The sequence below is a fragment of the Drosophila albomicans genome, chromosome 3, assembly GCF_009650485.2.
Source record: "Drosophila albomicans strain 15112-1751.03 chromosome 3, ASM965048v2, whole genome shotgun sequence".
Classification (NCBI taxonomy): domain Eukaryota; kingdom Metazoa; phylum Arthropoda; class Insecta; order Diptera; family Drosophilidae; genus Drosophila; species Drosophila albomicans.
Genome location: NC_047629.2, coordinates 10,897,570 through 10,918,722, shown reverse-complemented (window position 1 = coordinate 10,918,722; position 21,153 = coordinate 10,897,570). Strand labels below are relative to the sequence as shown.

The 21,153-nt window shown below is 37.0% G+C and overlaps 1 protein-coding gene across 2 annotated transcripts in view; it reads right to left on the bottom strand.

The window, feature by feature from the left end:
- The window catches only part of LOC117568053 (protein twist), a 91,185-nt gene extending 71,599 nt beyond the window's left edge, over positions 1-19,586 (bottom strand). Inside the window, exon 1 of one of the 2 annotated variants that reach the window (XM_052003876.1) lies at positions 19,446-19,586. The gene's annotated coding sequence lies outside the window, so the exon portion shown is untranslated. The remainder of the gene's footprint in view (positions 1-19,445) is intronic. The other variant, XM_052003875.1, reaches the window with a different exon arrangement.
- Between the last annotated feature and the right edge of the window lie 1,567 nt (positions 19,587-21,153).

Here is a 21,153-nt window from a genome sequence, read left to right as displayed (position 1 = left end):
TAAGCTTTCGACCATCAGCATGATTTTAAACTAATTGAAAAATTACCTAAATTATTGATGCTCCTTTGTATTAATGTTTTGTGGTTCACAAACGGATGAACAAAAAGAAACGAACTAAACAAGTTCACCATCAACGTTCGTTCATGTTCAGTTGTTCCGTTTTTATCTATATTTCGTTCTTTTTCGCACGTTCCACTTCTGCTAAGTCGATCTTTTGCAATCTGTTGCCTTTCAGCTATTCGAACTAAAGTGGCAACGTTTATTTTTGTGTTAGCTTTAAAATTTGCCTAAAATAGATAATGTAAATTAATACTGCGTCTTTCTAAATTAAAAAAAAATGCTAACTCTTTCATAAAGCTGAATTGTATACTATTTCTTCTAAAAATACTAGTGAGCATGAAATAAATCAAAGAGTGCTTAAAATAATCAAACCAAAAACGAATTTCAACGACGAACAATGTTTAAAACAAAGTTCATCGAACAAATCGAACTACATAATTCACTGAGCGAACGAGCTTATATAAGAAACAACGGTTTTCACTTTTATGAACAACAAGTTTTAAGAGTTCGATCTATAGCTAGCCACATTCCTACGAATACATTTTATGATAAATTCAGATTGAATTTACCTGAGAATTTCGACACACTATTAAGATGTTAATAACAAAGCATCAATTCAATAATTTGAATGATGCGAAACAAGTTTTAATACCCGCTACTCAAACGATAGAAGGGTATTATAACTTTGTGCCGGCAGGAAATGTATGTAACAGGTAGAAGGAGGCATCTCCGACCCTATAAAGTATATATATTCATGATCAGCATCAATAGCGGAGACGATCTAGCCATGTCCGTCTGTCCGTCTGTCCGTATGAAACACTGGATCTCAGAGACTATAAGAGATAGAGCTCGACAGCATTTGTTATGTTTACACGCAGATCAAGTTTGTTTCAAATTTCTGCCACGCCCACTTCCGCCCCGAAAATCAAAAAAATCGAATAACAAGCGTAATTTTAAAGCTAGAGCTACCGCGAATTTTGGTGTATACAATAATAATTGTAATAATTTATGAGTTTTGAAAATTTGATTGCGATCAGATAAAAATTGTCGAAGTTATTAAACAAATACTTTTGTATGGACAAAAACGCCTACTTACTAGGCATCTGAGTTGCTTTGGCCGAAAATCTGGTATATTGTGCCGTTTATGGTATATTTTGAATGTGGTACTATATCGATATAACAAATATACCGTTTGGTATATTTTTAGTATTTTTTGTATATTTTGAAAAAATACCGCAATATTTTGATTTTTCTCACAGTCGAGCACACTCGACTGTAACTTTCTTACTTGTTTTTTTTTCGGTATATTTTTTGGTTTATTTTTAAAATAATATCCCACTGTTTTGCTTTTATTCGAAATAGGTAGCGGGTATCTTACAGTCAAACATACTCAACTTGTTAAGTCTTTCTTGTTTTCTCTATTAAAGAATCAGAATCGAGCGCATTGGACTAAATCTATCATAATTGGTTTTCTCTAATTTCAACAAGTAACAAGGGCACAGTACTCTGTGCACGACTCTGAAATATCCGCTCCCATTTTTAATAAAAACAACACAGAGTGATATTAGTTTAAAATATTCCAAATTAATACAGAGTAATACAAAGCAAGTAAGACCCGTCAGCCGTTACATAAAATGATTTCTTGAGTAGTTTCTAAATTTTGTAACTTGTGGCATTGAAATTTTCAAAAATTATAATCATTGTATTGATTATTGTATGTATCACAAATTGTGACTGTAGCATTAAAATAACAAGCTCTATCCTTTATAGTATTTGAGTTCAAGAACATAGAGCTTAATATATATATATATCATATGTAGATATAATAATTCTGACTGGTACACAAAGTTATAATACCCTTCTAGCCTATGGAGCCGGTATAAAAATATATTTTTGCAAACCAAACTATTGAATGATATTGAAAGAGATTTATATTCAATTCGAACTCAAACTAGAATGCATCACAAGTACTTAAAGAAAAAACAAAAGACAAAAGACTTCTTCTAATTGGTCCTGCATCAAGGGTTTTTCCAAACTTCAATATTTTTTGGCAAAAAAATCACTCTTATTGAATGAAAAGAGCTATCGAATTTCGAGTCTTTGATGCAGTCGACTCGACTCGACTCGGATTGCATTTCAGTGCTTGTATTCATATTTAATTGAAATAGATCATTGGATGCTGTGACATGTCTTTCCATGGAGCGCTAACAAACTGAAAACAGTCGTTAAATGTTGCCAACGATCAAAGGCAAACGGCGGACACTTGAATACAACTGCAACACGGTGGCAAAGCTGAAACTGCCTTCAGATATGGCACAATCAAAGCAAATGGCAGAAAGAAGCGGGCGAGATGTCGGAGGAGGAGTCCCGCTTTGACACCTCACTTGAAAAGTAGCCCGCGGGGACCAGCGAGGCAGCCAACAAGTGTTTAGCATTTTGTTTCCACTGCAATTAAAACGCACAGCTGCGTTCAGCTGCTGGCGTCGTTCAAGTGTTGCTGTTGACGTTGTAGTTGTCGTTGTAGTTGTAGTTGCAGTTGTCGTTGTCGGTAGCGTTGTCGTTGCCGACAAACACAAGCACAAGCAAACAAACAGCCACAAAAGACGAACACAAAGCCACCAGATTCACCAACAACCAAGGGGCAGCCCCTCAAACAGCCGCGTCCAACACTCGAGAGTTTTTCTACCCGTCTCTAAAATCATCACGAAGCGGGCGTTTGCATTGCAACCATCGACACACCACAGAAATGTTTAAAAGGTATATCACAGTCGCTGCTTGAGAGTTGTGTGCTAGCTTGAACAAAATCTGTTCACTAGTTTTTAGCTGGCAGTGTGACATACGACAGAATCAAAAGGCGACGGCGATGGCGATGGCGTTCTAAGTGCGCCTGGGGATATGCAGCAAAAATGGCATTTTAAGCGTTGTCGTATACGTAATTTATGAGCAGGCTGTTGAACTTGCCACACTGGCAACTAGCAACTAGCAACCAGTAGTAGCAGTGGCATATGCTAATGCAGCACGCTTAATATGCAATAATTGCACTTTTCGCAACAATCAGCAAAATAATGGAGCAGTCGGAGTATCAAGAGATATAAGGGGGGAGTATTGAAGCATGGGAAAATAAAGGGTAAAATTCTTAAATGGCAATTTGGCTATCAAAAGAGTGGCTTTGAAGGCTTAAGTATGGCGAGTACGAAAATAATTTAATAACTTGTGCGGTACACACAAAAAAAAAGAAATAGAAATATGTATATTAGAATGCGTATGCGAATAGTTGATCCACACATAGAGAGCATGGCAGGCCACGTATGCAATGTGTGGCAAAGTCTAGAGGAGGCCTAAATACGCTTCAATTATTCAAAACATGTAACTGATGAAGCAGAAATCAGTCTGCTGCAGCAGACTGCAGCTAAACGAGCCCAGTTCGAGCCTCAATGAGAGTCAGTTTCAGTATTTTTGAGTGCAACGTGTTATAGATATATGTATCATATGTATGTATGTTTGTATGCAGGCACATTCACCGCAAGTGCGTCAGTTTGTATGGAGCTATATATTTTGTATATGCGTGTGCGGAGGTAGCATGGACATTGCCTATTATGCTACCAAATGAAAGTGGTAATAAATTGGACAAGATGTTGCTATAAACCACACCACACCACACCACGCCACAGCACACCGCATGACATGCCAAAGCAGGCCCAGGTCCAAACACAAACGCAAATGCAAATTCAAATGCAAATGCAAGCGAAGCAACAATAATAAGAAGAAGCAGGCATATAACCAAAACGTGATTATCATGTACGCATTGCATGCGAGTATGACCAACAGCTGACGAAGCCGCTTCCACTTTAGTTTGGCAGTTTCGATGCCCTTCTATTCATTTACCAACCCAGACACGAATATGACCCTCGACCCCCTTCGCTCCTTCCTCCTCCTTCTCCTCTTTCTACGACCTCAGTTGGTTAGCTGCCCATTTGTCGGGCCACACCCTGCAACCACAAGCATCAACAGCAACAACACCAACGGCAGCAGCAGGTTGGCCATTTAATCTGCCAAAGTGACTTGAAATTGAAAGCAAAATATCAAAGTGAATATGATGACAGACAATCAAAATGATTTCGAGTACTGCGAAATACCCTGCTGAAGAGGCTTTTGAGACTCGCTTCGCAAGTGTGCGTTTGGGATTTCAACTTGATGGTGTATAGTTATCAATAATTGTAGATATATGAGTTACCTTTACGTCAATAGTACATCGATAATTGTGGGTGTCTTACTCACATTCTCAATCTACCATCGCTGATTAGACCATTTAAACACAAAATGTGAAAAAGTGAGAAAAGTATGTATTAATTGATGGTTGCATACTAGCCATAAGAAGATAACTTCGTCGGCATAAAGTATAAATATTCTGTGAGTCAGCATACTGATGCATCAGTAGCCGATTGGATTGAACCATGCTGGACTTTCGAACCTATAAAAGATAGTTCATATAGGGAATATTTTAGAATATTTGATATCTCCTCTCAATTTCATAATTATACAGCTGCTTAACTGCTTAATTATTTTGGTGGACAATCTGGTATATTTTGTATGCAGTGGTATATAGTATACATGATATTTAATGGTATATCGTTATAAAAAAACATGTACCTCAAATGTTAGTATATTTTTTGTGTAATTTTTTATACTTTTTATAATACCCGCTACCCATAGAGTAGAAGGGTGTTATAACTTTGTGCCGGCAGGAAATGTATGTAACAGGTAGAAGGAGGCATCTCCGACCCTATAAAGTATATATATTCTTGATCAGCGTCAACAGCCGAGACGAAATAGCCATGTCCGTCTGTCCGTCTGTCCGTCCGTCCGTATGAACACCTAGATCTCAGAGACTATAAGAGATAGAGCTATAATTTTTTTTCGACTGCATTTGTTATGTTTGCACGCAGATCAAGTTTGTTTCAAATTGCCACGCCCACTTCCGCCCCCGCAAATCAAAAAAAAACAAATAGCAAGCGTAATTTTAAAGCTAGATAAAAATTGTGGAAGTTATTAAAGAAATACTTTTGTTTGGGTAAATCGCCTACTTACTAGGGCTCTTAGTTGCTTTGGCCGACAATCTGGTATATTGTGCCGTCTATGGTATATTTTGAATGGTGTGCTGTATCGATATACCAAACATACCATTTGGTATATTTTTAGTATTTTTTAGTATTTTCGGTATATTTTGAAAATAATACCGCAATATTTTGCCCTTATTAAAAATGGGTAGCGGGTATCTCACAGTCGAGCACACTCGACTGTAACTTTCTTACTTGTTATCAGTTGATTTTGCACAGTTTTGCTTTTATTAAAAAAGCGTAGCGGGTGTCTTACAGTGGACCACATTTGACTATAACTTTTCCTATATCTTTTAAATGTTGTCAGTAATATCAACATTGCCAAAAGTTCTGCAAATCTATAACAATTCTTGAACTCTATTGTTTTTCAACCTGTGAATATTTATTTTAACTTCGTTATGTCTGGGAATCAATACATCATCATCGATTGCTATTTGATGATCAGCTTCTTCGAACTAAATGCTTATTAAATGATTATTGCCTCCTAAATGACTTGAGAAATGATCCTGCAAATTCTCTGCTGATCATATTTTCATATTTATGTAGATCAATTTGAGTCAAACTATAAACTGTTAGTAATGGGAATCTAGTCACTTCTTCTGTAAAGCTTCTAAGGAGTGAAGTATGTGGACCTAATAAGCCAGAGTGAAGTAAGTGAGTGGATTATGAATGCAATAATTGTTGCGACAATTGAATCAATGGTCAGAATTTATGTTAGGAATCTGTCGAAATCCCTTTTGAATTTCAACTGTATAAAAATGATATTTACTCTCAGAAATAATGATATTCTTGGAGTGAATAAGCTTGGCTGCATTTTCATTGTTTTGTAAACAAGATGTTATGTGCTTCATTAGACATAGATGTTTAATTAAGGTGCACACGCAGCGGCGGCGACGATGGCGGCATACACTGGCAACAATTTGTTACTGGTGTTGAGCGGGAATTTTGTCGACTCTCTGGCGGCATTTGAAAAGTTCGAAAATAATATAATTTTCAACGCTGGCGATGGCGATGGCAAACTAACAAGTTCGACTTTGACGCTGGGGCGCGAGCGACGCGCGCGCTCCTTGCCAACTTTTGTCGAAAACCCGAAAACTTTTCGCCTGCACTGTTGCAGCAGCGTCGGAGACTTGGACATCAGAAGAGACACCCACACACAAACACACACATACACACACACAGAGACACATTCACTCATAAACACACTGTGAAATAGAAAGAAAGTTTTCTTAGCTTGGCTTGGCTTTGAAAACGCTGCGTTTTGGCAATGCTGAAGCTCAAGCTGAAGCTGAAGCTGAAACTGAAGCAGCCGCATCGACGTTGTCTTTGGGGAAATTAAACATTTTCTATTTGAAAAGTTTGCAGCGTGCGAATGTGTTTGTGTGTGTGTGGGCGTGTCACGCCTTCGCTTGCCATCTCTGTCCCTTTCACGAGTGTAAAAGCAACAGTTGCCCGACGCTGAACTTTCGGCCACATTGGCTGGCGCCTGATCCTTTGTTCGCCAACAAATTGCGGAAGTCATAATTTTTCTAATTTTTCTTGACTTTCCCTGACAAATTCAGCAGCAAATTGCTGACAGATTTCGGACGCAAAGGTGTGCCACCTTCAACTTTATAGTCAACTCTTTGCAGTTATCTCAGTGGCCAACTCTCTTCCCCATCTCTCTCTCTCTCTTTCTCTGTCGGTCCCTGGAGGCCACGATTGCAAATGTCAGGCTGGGGCGCCTGTCATAGATGTTGCATATTGAATGCGACGGTGCTGCTGTTTCTATTGCTGCCGCTGTTTCCATTGCCAAGTGCACCCCAAAGTGCATGCAAATATTTTTGTCAACGATTGTTCTATTTTGTTTTGTTGCCCCCAAAATACCAGAGGCTGCCACTCTTTCTATCACTGCTGCAAGTGTAACGGCAACGGCAACTGCAACAGTAAACAGCGCTCAGGGTCGTCCTTGTCGTTGAGTAATTGCTGCGCAAGTGAAATTTGGCAGCATTTGCAACATTGATCTGAATAGCGAGTGAGAACAGCAACAGCAACATCCAAAGAGAGAGATTTAACTGTTGAATCAAATCTATTTTCAGTACTTATTAATTTCAATTGAAGTGCTGAAATTTCTTTAAATCCCATGGAATATTTGAATCAAAAACAACATTGTAGTTGCAACTAGTTTGTCTCCCAACAGTACGGTGTAAAGTCAAATGACACCTGACGAGGGATTGTCACACGGATACCTGCTGTCATGGCGATTCCATTCACTATTTTTTGTTAGAAATCGAATCACAAAAAGGAGCGAAAAAAACAAGTTATAAATATTCAATCCAGTATACTCGACTGTGAGATACGCGCTACTCATTTGCAATGAAATTAAAAGAGTCCTGTATTAATTTTGAATTATAACACTAAAAACACTAAAATATACCAGCGGCGTTATGTGGTATATCCTCCTAATATAATATGTATTAAAAAAACATTAAAATATACCGAAGGATATTTATGGTATAACGACACAATATTACGTTCAAATAATATACCAGATAGTCTTCTATTTTAATATACTGAGAAAACACTAGTATATACCTTAGACAATATATGGTATATCGATCGCCTTCTAATATAATATAGAAAAAAAACAATACAATATACCAAGGAATATATAGTATATCGAGCTACCATTACGCTCAAAATATACCAGACTGATTGATGCCTTAGACAGCAAAAAACACAAAATTATACCAAAAGCAATATATGGTATATCTACATACTATTACGCTGAAAATATACCTGATTGATAATATAACGAGAAACACTATAAAGTACTAAGCAACATTATAATATTCCGAAAGCTATATATGGCACATCGACATTCTATATACCAGATTGCATCCTAACATATTCGACCGAAAAAGCACTAAAATATACAGAAGGTATTTCGACCTACTATTGCGTTCATAATATACCATATTGGCTATAGCCATAAGGTAATAGTACCTCCCTTTACCCAATGGGTAGCGGGTATAAAAAGATAGTAAATAATAAAGTGCAAACTGCACACAGAACTGCAAATAACTGAGTCGCCAATGTCATCGCAATCATAGTCATAGTCATAGTCACAGTCGTCGGAAAAGTAAATGAAAAATAATTTGCAGCGATGATCGAAATGTGAGTCCAGTGGAAAAGTGGAAAAGGTCCGTCCGTTTTTTGTGTCCACGTATTGGTCTGGGCATTATCAAATAATTCGTATGTAATCTGTTTTAATCTGTCCGTATTTGCCGTTTTGTGCGTAGGGGAAAATCATCAGGAAAATGTTTTGCCACAGGTTGACTACACTTCTTTCCCATTTACCATTTACCATTTTCCAATTTTGCATCTATAGAGCTATGAATGCATTTATTTTGCCATTTTACTAAACACCATGCAGCATTAAAACTGTGACATCGAATTGCACCCGCCCCAAAAAAAAAAACCAAACACACACACACACACAGATGGGTGATTACACATATTGATAGAGCTGTCAAAAAATGTTTGCATTACGTTGCATATACACAGTTTTTTCGTGTGAATTCGCATTGAATGGGTAGAAATATGCAGCTGATTAAATGTGCTCAAAGCGGCTTAGTGTAATGGACAAATCTAAGCGAAAAAATCCTGTCTGCGGGGGATTAATTGCAGAGTATAATTTGGCAATAAATTAAACATACGAATAAACTGCATAAAATACCCAATACAATCTGGCTTAGAATACATTATACTCGTATAGGACCATTTTATACGATATTTGGTTACTTTTAAACATTATTTTCCTTTGGGTTTCGGTTGAAACAAATGTGTTTGCCTTGGCTGACAAAGCCTCTGGCTTTCCTTTCACTGATTGCGGTCAGCTTGGCTTCCCTTTTGGTGTCCAATTTCTCCGACAATATTGCAAGTGCAATGCAAATGTCCTTGGCTTAAGTGTCCTATGCATTATTCATCTTGCAACGCTGAGAACATTTGACCAAGGCATTCGCTCGCTTTTTGGCAGCCACCCGCTCTATACTTAAGTTAATTAAATTTCACTTTTCAGTGTTAGCTCTAGAATGTCAAGTAAAAACCAAAGACAAAGCTGCCTGGCACATAAAGTATACGACGTGGCGGCTGCAACATCATTTATAAAGCCCGAGAGCACATCTATTCGTTTGTGTGCAACCGCGGCAGGTAATGAAGTTGCAGTTGCACTAACTTGACAGCTTGCCACACATGAATCAGTTAACTGGTGTCTGTTAACTGTTAGGTGTTACTTGGCTTTGGCAATGGGCAGCTGTTACTTTTTCTTGGCTAAGCAACGCTTTTAGCACAAATTGAAAAATTATTTTTTCCTTTTCTTTTCTATTTTTTTTTTTTGCTAAATTTTCATTTGGCATTTGTGCAGTTTCTTGGGCCAAAGACAAATATGGGCAGTGAGCGGCTGCCACAGCTGGCACAGAGACATCGATACAAAGCCGTTTTGACCATTTATCAGTTCTATGTATGTTATTGGCCAAAAAAAAGAGACGAACAAAAACAAAGCAAAGCAAAGTGAAGTGAAGTAAAGGCAGAAAGCCAGAAGCAAGAACAAATGCAATAAAATGCAATGTTTCTATTACGACGATTTACGTTCTGCACACATACACACACACATACACAGCAACACATACTCAGACACACACATTCGGCGTAGTCAGTGCTTCCCCCACCTCTCTGTTCCGCCCACAAACGTTCGCGTGCTGAAACATTTTTATTACTTCGGAAAAGGAACAAATTTCGGACGGCCAACGAAATGTTAGCAAAGTTTCACGGGTTGTTGTCCTCGCTATGACTTCTACACATGTACTATGTATGTGTGTGTGTGTGTTGTTCTTGTTTTTTAACTTAAGATGAGCAGCTTTGTTGCTGTTTCCATTCTGTTCTATTCTTTTGTCCCTTTGCTGTCCAACTCGTATTTATTTCTTTATTTTTTGGCAATTTTAATTGCTGTTGAACTTGGTGTTGCCAATGAACCAACAACAGCAACAACACTCATTAATGACAGCAATTACAACAATTGCTATAACAACAACAACAACACGAACGAAAGAACAGTTAGTGGGGCGTGTGTGCCATATATTTGATTTAACTTGTTGGCGCTAAAAGTTTGCACAATAATTTATTGCAGCGCGCAAATAAATTTGTTTCGCCCTTTAAAAACTATTGTGGGAATTTAGAGATTTGTGGCACACACACACACAGTAACAATGCACGTACACAACATCCTTGCAATATGTTTCATTTTATGGCACTGCCAAAATTGCAAAAACTTTAAGCTCATCAACAATAAGTTTAAAGCATGCAAGATAGTTGCAGTTCTGTATGTGTGTGTGTGTGTGTGTGATTTTCCTGATAACCTAATCCTCAATAATAGAGGATTAAGATACCTGCTGCTAACTTTTTAATTCCCAACAAGGATTTTACAAATTGCTCTTGAGCAACTAACAAGTTACAAAAGTTACATTCGCAATTAACTTTACAGATGTAAATCATTTTGCAGTTATTCTTTTTCAAGCAATGATTTTTACCTCGCTAACTTTCTCACAGTTGAATAACATCGAATTAATCTTTTTACTTGTTTACGACTCGACTGTTAAGTTGATACTTGTTAACTTTAAATTATAGCAAATTTGCTTAATTGTGAGTAAAACATTTATGTCAATTCTCTTGGCAAATATGCATGCAATTTATCACACTATAAAAATATATGTATGATCAAACCCATATAAATCAAATTCCAAGACAATCGGTTGAGTGCAGTTTTTGAAATTTGCAATCGAAAATGTATTATATATATTTATATACATATATAGCCACTAAGCCCGCAGCTTCGCCCGCATTGTTTTTGATAAATGTATAGACATATGCAGGTAAATTAAGGTTTTAGTTTTTGCTTATCAATACCACGTAGCAAAATGCTTAAAATTAATATTTTTGGTTTGCCAATAATAGTGATTAATAAATGTGCATCAACATACACATACATGTATATCAAATGAGTTATCAAGGAAGAAAACACTGACCACAACAAAATTAGTAAGCGCAAACCAAAGCACGCAAAGTACAAAGTACAAAAGCAAAGTATATGTGTAAGTGCAAACGAGTGCGCGATAGTCGATTGCGGAAGCAAGCGTTCGCTGATCGTGTCCAACACACAGACGCGCTCACGTATTAGGGTGGATGTTTATCTGCATTTGCAAAAGCGAAAGAGACAATCTCAACAACAACTACATATTTTTGTTTGCGAGTGAAAGCGAGTGCACTATAGTCGATTGCCAAAGGAAGCGTTCGCTGATCGTGTCTAACACACTGAAAGTAGATGTCTATCTGCATTTGCAATCTCAACAATAACTGTATTGTACTCACACCTACGTGGGCTTGCATGTGTATTGTGTGAAAACGATTTAAAGCATTAAAGAAATGCACTTGCATCGAATTATGTATGGAAAACAACTTCTAAGTGTGCACTTTTTAGAGCAATATATATACTATTATATATAGTATGTACATACATATATACATACATATATATGTGTGTAGATACGAAGATATTACAGTCATAATGATAAGAGTTAGTAGAGAGTGGAAGAGAAAAACTTGCTTGAAACAATGATCAATTGATCTTTAACTTTATAAGCTAGTTACAACTTATATACAAAACATTGTTAGAGCTATTTATGTCATTGAAGTAAATATAATTATGGTGTTGTTTTTGGTATTGTAAATCATTGCCATATGCCAATTGATATTATTTTAACGCAATTTCCATTTCCAATTACGTTTAATGACGTTTTAATGCCAGCACTATATATTTAATTGAATTTGTTATGCAAAACGATTTTGTTGTGCTCCTCTTTTATGGCATTTATTCGAGTATTTTGCTAATTTTCACACGACAATTAAATTTTAGGTTCGAACCAAATTAAAGAAAAGCGGTCGTGACACGCGGCGTATGTGTAATGTGAGAGTTAGGATTAGTAGACTATAAATATCGCAACATATGTAAAATGTTAATTCAGCATATTTGGCTGCACGGGGGCAAATGAAGGAAATGGGGAAACTGTGCGTCCACTGTTTAACCAGTTGGCGATTTTCTTTGCACTACGGGCATATTGATTTCAAACAGAGCAAAATAAATTTATGTCCAACGGGTCTAACGACATTTGTAACCAAGCAGCTGCCCGCTGACCATTAACCATTGACCATTGCCCATTTGTTTGCTCGCATTTGGATCGTTGCAGCGCACTCTCTCTCTCTCCCTCCCTCTTTCCTTCTCTTTCACTGCCCTTTTTCTAGTTCTGTCCGGTTTGCAGGCACGTCATCGGCTAGAGCGTATTTTAAAATTATATTATTTTGAATGGCTTTTTAGAAATTAATAATTACATATGACAGCACTATTCATGTGTGCGTACGCGTAAGCGTATGTGTGTGTGTATAGATGTGTGTGTGTGTGCGTGGGCGTGCCTGCGTACGTGGCATTTAATTTTTACATTATGCAACTTTCCCGCACGGGCTGTGCAAATGGCTTTAACTGCCATTTAAATTTCACAGGCTGTTAAATGTGAAATGGGAATTAAGTTTGCAAAGTTTCTTCAAAAAGATAAAAACATTTTAAACAAAAAAACTATTTAAGCAACCAAATAATAATATTTAAAAGATGTTTCAATGGCTGCATTATGATTTCTGTATTATCATTTATTATCAATGAAAGTTGCCATTTAGAATTAAATCAAAATTATTTACTTTCTTTATTAAAAAAAAATAATAATACTGAGACATAATAAATATGCTTATGAACATAAAGTCATCGAGAAAAGACTAATTAGTAAACTAAATAAAATTATTTAGGAATCTGGGACTTTTGAATTGAATAACACCTAAATTAGGGTTACAATTATAATCAAATGTAATAGAAGCACAAAACGAATATAACTTTTTTCAACATAAATCAAATAACTAAAATTTTTTTTCCAATATCTGTTTTTTGTATTAATATTGCAAATGCAAGTGTGCAATAATATACATATAACAAAAATATTTTTTCAGAATTTGCTTTGATAATTGTTTTCCATTTCAACATCAATTTTTGGTGCATTTATCAATATTTGTTATCAATACTTGTATTGTTGAAATTACAAATTAGTTTAAAATTAATGCAATGCCCGAAAACCCGATTGCAAGTGTAATTTTAAAGTTAGAGTTTCGCGTTTTTGGTAACTTAATAATAACTACAGTGTTTATGGTTTCTAAAAGTTTACGATCAAATAATAAACTTTAAAGTTATTCAAAAACCGGCTACAGCTGTCGCAATTATATTGCTTTGGTAAACAATCTGGTTAATGAAAAAACAGGTAAGTAAGCTACAATTGAGTGTGAGTGTGAAATATACTAAATTAATATACTGACAAATGTATATACCAATTATTTTTTAAATAACTTATACAATATTTATCTGGTCTCTACCCAAGCATTATAAAGACTGTAGTTATTATTGTACATACCAAAACTCTAGCTTTAAAATTACGGATGCTACTCTATAAGAATCTGATACGTGTTTGATGACTAACTTATTGATTCACTAATGAACAAAGAAACTAGATGCTGAAATTAACTATAACTAATTTTGAACATTCTATATTATTTTACGACAAGTTTCCACTCTGTTAGCTACCTTAAAATGCGTCTTTACAACTTACCAAAAAAAATATATCAACACACTTGTCATAAATAAAACAAAATATAACAAGTAAGAAAGCTACAGTCGAGTGTACTCGACTGTGAGATACCCGCTACCCATTTTGAATAAAAGAAATATATTTTTCTACTGGAAAATACTAAAATTATACCGAATGGTATATTTGGTATATCGATATAGTACCGCATTCAAAATATACCATAGACGGCACAATATACCAGATTGTTAGCCAAAGCAACTCAGACCCATAGTAAGTAGGCGTTTTTTCCCATACAAAAGTATTTCTTTAATAACTTCGACAATTTTTATCTGATCGCAACCAAATTCAGGAATTATAAATTCTATAATAGTTATTGTATATACCAAAATTCGCAACTCTAGCTTTAAAATTACGCTTGTTATTCAATTTTTTTGATTTGCGTGGGCGGAAGTGGGCGTGGCAAAAATTTGAAATAAACTTGATCTGCGTGCAAACATAACAAGTACTGTCAAGCTCTATCTCTTATAGTCTCTGAGATCTAGGTGTTCATACGGACGGACGGACAGACACACAGACTGACAGACGGACAGACAGACAGACGGACAGACGGACATGGCTAGATCGTCTCGGCTGTTGACGCTGATCAAGAATATATATACTTTATAGGGTCGGAGATGCCTCCTTCTACCTGTTACATACATTTCCTGCCGGCACAAAGTTATAATACCCTTCTACCCTAATGGGTAGCGGGTATAAAAATTTGAAGATTAGAAATATGACTAGCTCACCGGCTGATTTGCTTCTGCTGCGTACAAAGACATAGCATAAAAATGAATTTTAAAGAAGTAAGAAAGTTACAGTCGAGTGTGTTCAACTGTGAGATACCCCACTACTTATTTAAAAATATATATATATACCAAATGAATATACTTCAAGGCGGTTTTGGGTATTTTTATATAGTACATACTACATTCAAAATATACCAGATTGTCAGACATAGCAACTAAGATGCTTAATAGTTAGCCGCTCTTCCCCAATACAAAAGTATTTTTTTAAAAACTGTCGAAAATTGAAAATTAAAAACTATTGGCGAGATGGAAATTGACGACGTTGGTTGTTCGCTTAAAAGAGTGTTTCACTGCATTTAATATTTCAATGTTCATTGTGATGCACTCGTTTTTAGGGTATTAACTTCTCCTCTTACTATCATTGTCAATTGGCAACCACTTTAAGCTATTTCATACTGCCAACATCGGTTGAACAGACTGCAGCTGTGACTCTTCTTGTCCTCTTTTTCTATGAGCCCATATCATATGTGAGCTCTCTTTTTTTGCAAGTTGACTTAATTCCTTGTTCGGAGGCCACCAAATGTCTGTGTCCAAACGATGTCCGATGTCCGATGCCCGATGTCTGTTTATTCCCACTACTTTGGGCCATTATTAATTGCTAACGTTCGCTGATTTCTTTGCTACACTTTTTACGGGCTCTTCTAGTTGCTGCTACTATTGTTATTTGTTAGCATTGCCTTTTGCCACTGTTTTCGCTTTGTTCTCTACCAGCTACTCCCTCGATGTTGAGTGTTCGTTTTCTTGCCCGTTTGGCCCAGCAGTGACATTCATGCACCGACGAGCAACTGAAGCAGGAGAAAGCGACAGGAGTACAGCAGCTGACGGCAACAGAGCGGAGGAAGAGAGAGAGGCAGAAGAAAGTGTCCCAACATGGCAATAAATCAATGCGAAATTGTATCCCGTAGTCAATGTGCAAGCGGCGGCGTATTTTGTAAACCCTTCGTTGCCAATTTAACTCGGCCATCTAATGGGTATGCACCTCTTTTTTTTTAAAGCCCAATGGGTTTCACTTTAACATTTGAAAGCCGGAAAGAAATTAAAAACGAGTTAAAAAATTACGTTCTAAATTACTATGTAAAAAAAACAATTTTAAGTTTAAGAACTTTTCGCTTTGAAAATATATTTAACAGGACTTCAATCTTTTAAACTTCTGCAACAAGATTTTATTCTTTAAACATAATTTTTAAATAAAACAATTAAAATATGTATATTCTTGAATTTTTGTACATATTTGTACAATTTTAAAGTTTATTTAAACGAATAGCAACCAATATTTCAAACACTCACTCTCAATTTTAAGTGGTTTAAATAAATAATTTATATGTTGAAAATCTGATGCTTTAGTGGCTTATTACTTTGGTTGTCAATCTGGCAAATTGTGTATTTTATAGTCGAGTAGCTTACTCACTGGTTACAGAATTAAAAGAAGCTGACATATTATATTAAAAGTTTTAATTTAAAACGAAAACAAAATAATTATTTACATCTAAAGAGGTGTCAAATCGATAAAAATCAAAGTAAACATTTCAATACAAGAATTTTCTATCTAAAATTATATTTTCTTGCTGCATGTGGTAGCAAGTTTAGGATGCAAACTATATTCGGTTTGATTAAAACGCTTACTTTGAAAGATATTTTTCAATCTTGTGACGTTTTACGAGTATTTACGAATTCATATGATAATTTCAATTGCTGTGCTTCGAATTTCAGACGTTTCAACTTTATAATTTACAAGTATTAATTATTCACTTTGAATTGAAATTCCTTTGGCGAATCGGATTTCAAAGTAGAAAAGCAAATCTGAATATTCAACAGACACTTGCAACTACATACAGTATATACAAATACTATTGAATGCCGTATGTGTTTAATGCGATAAGGAACTTTATCTCATGTTCTTGTTGCTGTTGATGTCGATGTTGATGTTTCGGGCAGGGAGCCAAATAAGCGGAATGCAACAAGCTGTGGAAATTGTTATTGAAAACACTGGCCGACAGCAATCCCACAAGCAAGGCAAACAATGCAACCATAGCAGCCAACTGGCAATGTCAATGCGAATGCAACTGCAACTGCAACAGCAACTGCAACTTAGTTACTTACAGTGGTTTTAACACCGACAAAGAAAAAGCTTTCGAGCCAAGGCCAACAATGCCCAATCTACGAATATATTGGAAAAAAGAGCAAAGCAAAAAAAAATACTGTGGAATAAACACATTCGCACGCACTCACTCATACTCTTACACTCACACACATACGCACTTACACATACGTAGACTGGCGCAGACTGTTTTCCTGCAATAAATCTGCTGGTGCAACACTGCAAAAAGAAGGGCGACGGCTATGGCAGGGCGTGGCTGCTTACAAGTTGCCATGACATTGTCATGCATATGAAGTGCCTTTCTGCCCGCTCACACACAAGCACACCCACACACTCACACACACACAATGCATAACACAACACACATACGCACTCGTATTCAGTTTTAATTGCTGTTGGCTCTTGGTGGTTGCCTCTGTTGTCCTTCACCGTCCGTGTTGGGTGCTCGCTTGGCTGTCGAGCTGAGCTGAGCTGTTGCCTTCACTTGTTTACAAGCTGCGCCAATTTCGCGCTGCTATTAAATTGTATTTAATATTTGCAATATCCCCAGCGTTCGCTGAGCCCAAATGCCAAATTGGCTGCACAATTTAAGCGGCAATTGTTGTTGTTGTTGTGCTTGCTGCTGCTGTTGTTGTTGCTGTTGCTGTTACTCATTTTAGTTTAATTTCTATTTAAATTCATGTCGTCTATTCGCTCGCTAAAACTTTGCCCGGCCACGGGTATATTTTACGGCTCCGCCAACGCCATTGCGAACATCAACTACTGCGACAACGGCTATGTTGACGACGCCAACACTCAGCGCTTAATTACCCAAGCTTATCAAAACATCTACGAGGCGATGACGCTGATGACAACATTGGTCTAGCACTGTGGCCGGGGCGAGAATAACGAGAAGCACGAAGAGCACGAGAAGCATGAGAAGAGCGCAAAGGATGCCGGCGGGAGGGAGGCAAAGGCACTCTGCAAGTTTTCTTAATGAATTATTTAATCTGCGCTGCATCTTCCCGCAGCAGCGCTCTTAACCAACATTTTTTGCACTCGACTTGTCAACCCCATAGTAAAGTTATGCATAAATAAATAGTTCAACGACTTTTTAATACACTATCCCCTCCTATCTATTCTTTTCTACCGGTAGTAGTGATGGCACGATTAATCGCATAGCGCACATTAATCGATTATTTTGACTGGCAATTTAGTTGTATCGAAAAATGAGCTTTCGATAAATTGAGTAATTTATCGATACTACGACAAAAACTTTGTAAGAACAAAAGCGAAACAGGTTGAGCAGTTGACGTCTAGCGATGCTTTTTGTTTTTATTTCAATATTGAATAACTGCAAAATATATAAACATTATGTGTATTATGTATTTGTTAATTATTGATGATACAAATTTACATATATTTCTATTTAGGAAATTTTGAAAACTTCGATTGTTTTGACATGTATTCTATTGATTCGGATCAATAATAATGCGGTTAAAGTAATCACATTCGTTATTTGAAATCTATCTTTTTAAAAATCTTTTCATTATCTGATCATTGCCAAAAGTCTATAAATAGCGAATGTGCCAACTAGACTAGAGTATTTAAAAGCAACGAAAATGTTAAAGCTAATGCAAATAGGCCACAGAGCTGGCCAAGCTAATAAGTTAAACGACACCGTGACACAGTTACGAGGGAAAATATTAATGCCGAGGCGGCGTGCTGCCCGCCAACAGACTCAACCCGAAAAATCAACCCAAACACAAGCCCGAACCCGAACCCGAACCCGTAACCCACAAGCCAAGAGTCAAAAGTGCGCCGTGACGCGTGCGGCATGTGGCATGGGGCATGAGACACAGAGGCGTTAGGCGACGGAAGTCTAACTCTAGATGGGAGAAGAATACACGGCTGGCTGACCGTATTTGTTCACCTATTTACCACGCAAATGAAGTTGAAAATAACTGTGAAATGAAGATGAAGTGCTTCAGTCAACAGCAGCAGCAACAGCAGCAGCAGTAGTAGTGGCAGGCAGCAACAGTAGCTTTGGCACTGGCTTCACGAACTGGCCCAGACAGGCAGCTCGGTGCCTAAATGGAATGTAAATATTTGAGCAGCGGCAAGACAAGGAGCGCGTTACGGCCACGTCGAAGACAACGCAAGATTCGGCTTCTTGCCACCTAGAAGTAGATGGGTGTGTTTAAGTTGGCAGCCTGTGTCTATGTGTACTAGTGTATGACAGCATTATGTTGACTCAAGAACACTCGACTGACAGCCAACCGAAAAGGCCTTAAGCACCAAAACAATGGCCATGTGAAGGCTGATTACGTGCTGTGGCCGTTGGTGTTGAAAATTAAAGGCAATTAAATAGCTAAGTATGTGGCTTAGCATGTGTGTGTGTCGGTCTGTCTGTCTATCTGTCTGCTTGTATGTATGAAGTGCAAAACTCAGGCTTATTAGCAACAGCACAAGCCCAAAAGTAGACTACACAATTCCTCGAATAAATCAAAGCGAAGGGCTTTAAGTGCTGGCAACTCAAGTAATAAATGCGAGTGCTGTGGTGTGTGGGAAATAGTGTTGTGTAAACATTATACAGTTCACTGAATAAGTTCTTTAGGTTAATTCTCACCAGTGAACTAGTTCGTTCGATTCATGTTCGTTCACTTCTCATCAGTGTACTAGCTCATTCTTTTCGTTCCTTGGTTTTTGTTCCCAAAGTTCATCGTTCCATTTCGTTCATCGTTCGATTTCGATTATCGCTACATTTCGTTCATCGTTCGATTTCGATTATCGCTACATTTCGTTATAGGTTCAATTTCGATTATCGTTCTATTTTTTTTTGTTTTTAGTTTTCAACAGTTTTTTTTTACTTTATGTATTAGACTTCTGCTTGAATGCATCCAAATCGTCAAATGAATCATTTATTCTAAATGTGGGCACACTCTTATTTCTGCACAGTATATAATATGTATGACATTATTTTCATAGAATAAATAGATACTATACAGAGATAAGTGTATTTCAATTTCAATAGTTCAAAATGTTAAGGCATACAATAAATTTACAAATAAACTAGAACGAACCAATAATGAAAGGTGAACAACAAACCAGAAATGGAAGAGAAAAGTGAATTCATTCCGTTCATTCACTTTACTGAATAGTTTAGTTTTGTTTCAGCACTAGTGGAAAGATGGCTTTAGGTGGTTGGAATAAAACTCCTTTGAAGCCTAAATTCTGGCATAAAATGTAAAGCGAAATTGATGGAAATTCTAAGAAGTCAGAATGAATGCCTTGAATGCTGTTATTTTAAATTGGCAAAGTGAAATTGTCTAAATATTATTGTATAAATATTATTCACGGAATGCTACAGCTAATATTGCACACTGTTATCTATCTAAATTAAAAACAAATAGGTAAATCACAGCAAAGCATTTATTACTTAAAGATAAGCTGCTCAACTGATTGCTACCTTGTTGCAATTGTTGTTATTATTGGATAATAAATAAATATTTGCAATATGAAATAAATAACCAGAGCAAAGGTAAAAGCAGAAGCCAGCCTAAGAGCATGCAACAGTTTATTTGTTTGCTGAAACCTGTCTTGAAATCTGTCTATGCCACGTGCGACACGTGTAACTTGCAATTTGCAGTCTTTGGCTTCTCTGTTTGCTTCACGTACATTTAAATTTAACAGCACTTAACAGCAATTGTTTTATGACTTGGAAAACAATGGCCAAAACATAAACTAGCAAAATCACAGAGGGAAAACAAAACAAAGGCACAAAAATGATTTATTCAGCGCGAATAAGAGAAAAATACTCATACCATAGAAGCAAACGTAAAAAAAAGAGAAAAACTTTTCAGCACAAACGAAAATTTGCTAAAGTTGCGTTTTCTTAATACTCTCCTCCACCCTCCCCTCACGCTGCTTTTCACTAAAAGCCACCGCGCCTGCCCCTTTCACATCATGAAGCCTGGAGTTTATCTTGCGGCAGACTGCACCTGGACGAGAAAGCAGGCTCGAGTTCAGCTCCTTCAGTTGCCACACCGTTGCCTCTGCCGTTGCTGCTGCCACTGTTGCTGTGGTCACGCTTTTCTAAGCGTTTTTCTTATCAAGAGAAAGGCAAAAAGGCGACGTGACCGCAGAGTAGAGCCGCTTTTCAGATTGCACTAAAAGATTCGCCAGCAGCCGGGGTTTTGGCCACTTTGGCTTTTGTTCCTACAACGGCTTTGAGCCTTTTGTATTTCAACTGTGACTGCGACTGCAAATGCAACTGCGACTCAGGCTGTAGCTAAAGCTGAGGCTGATGCTGATGCTGTGGCTTACTAATGGGCGAC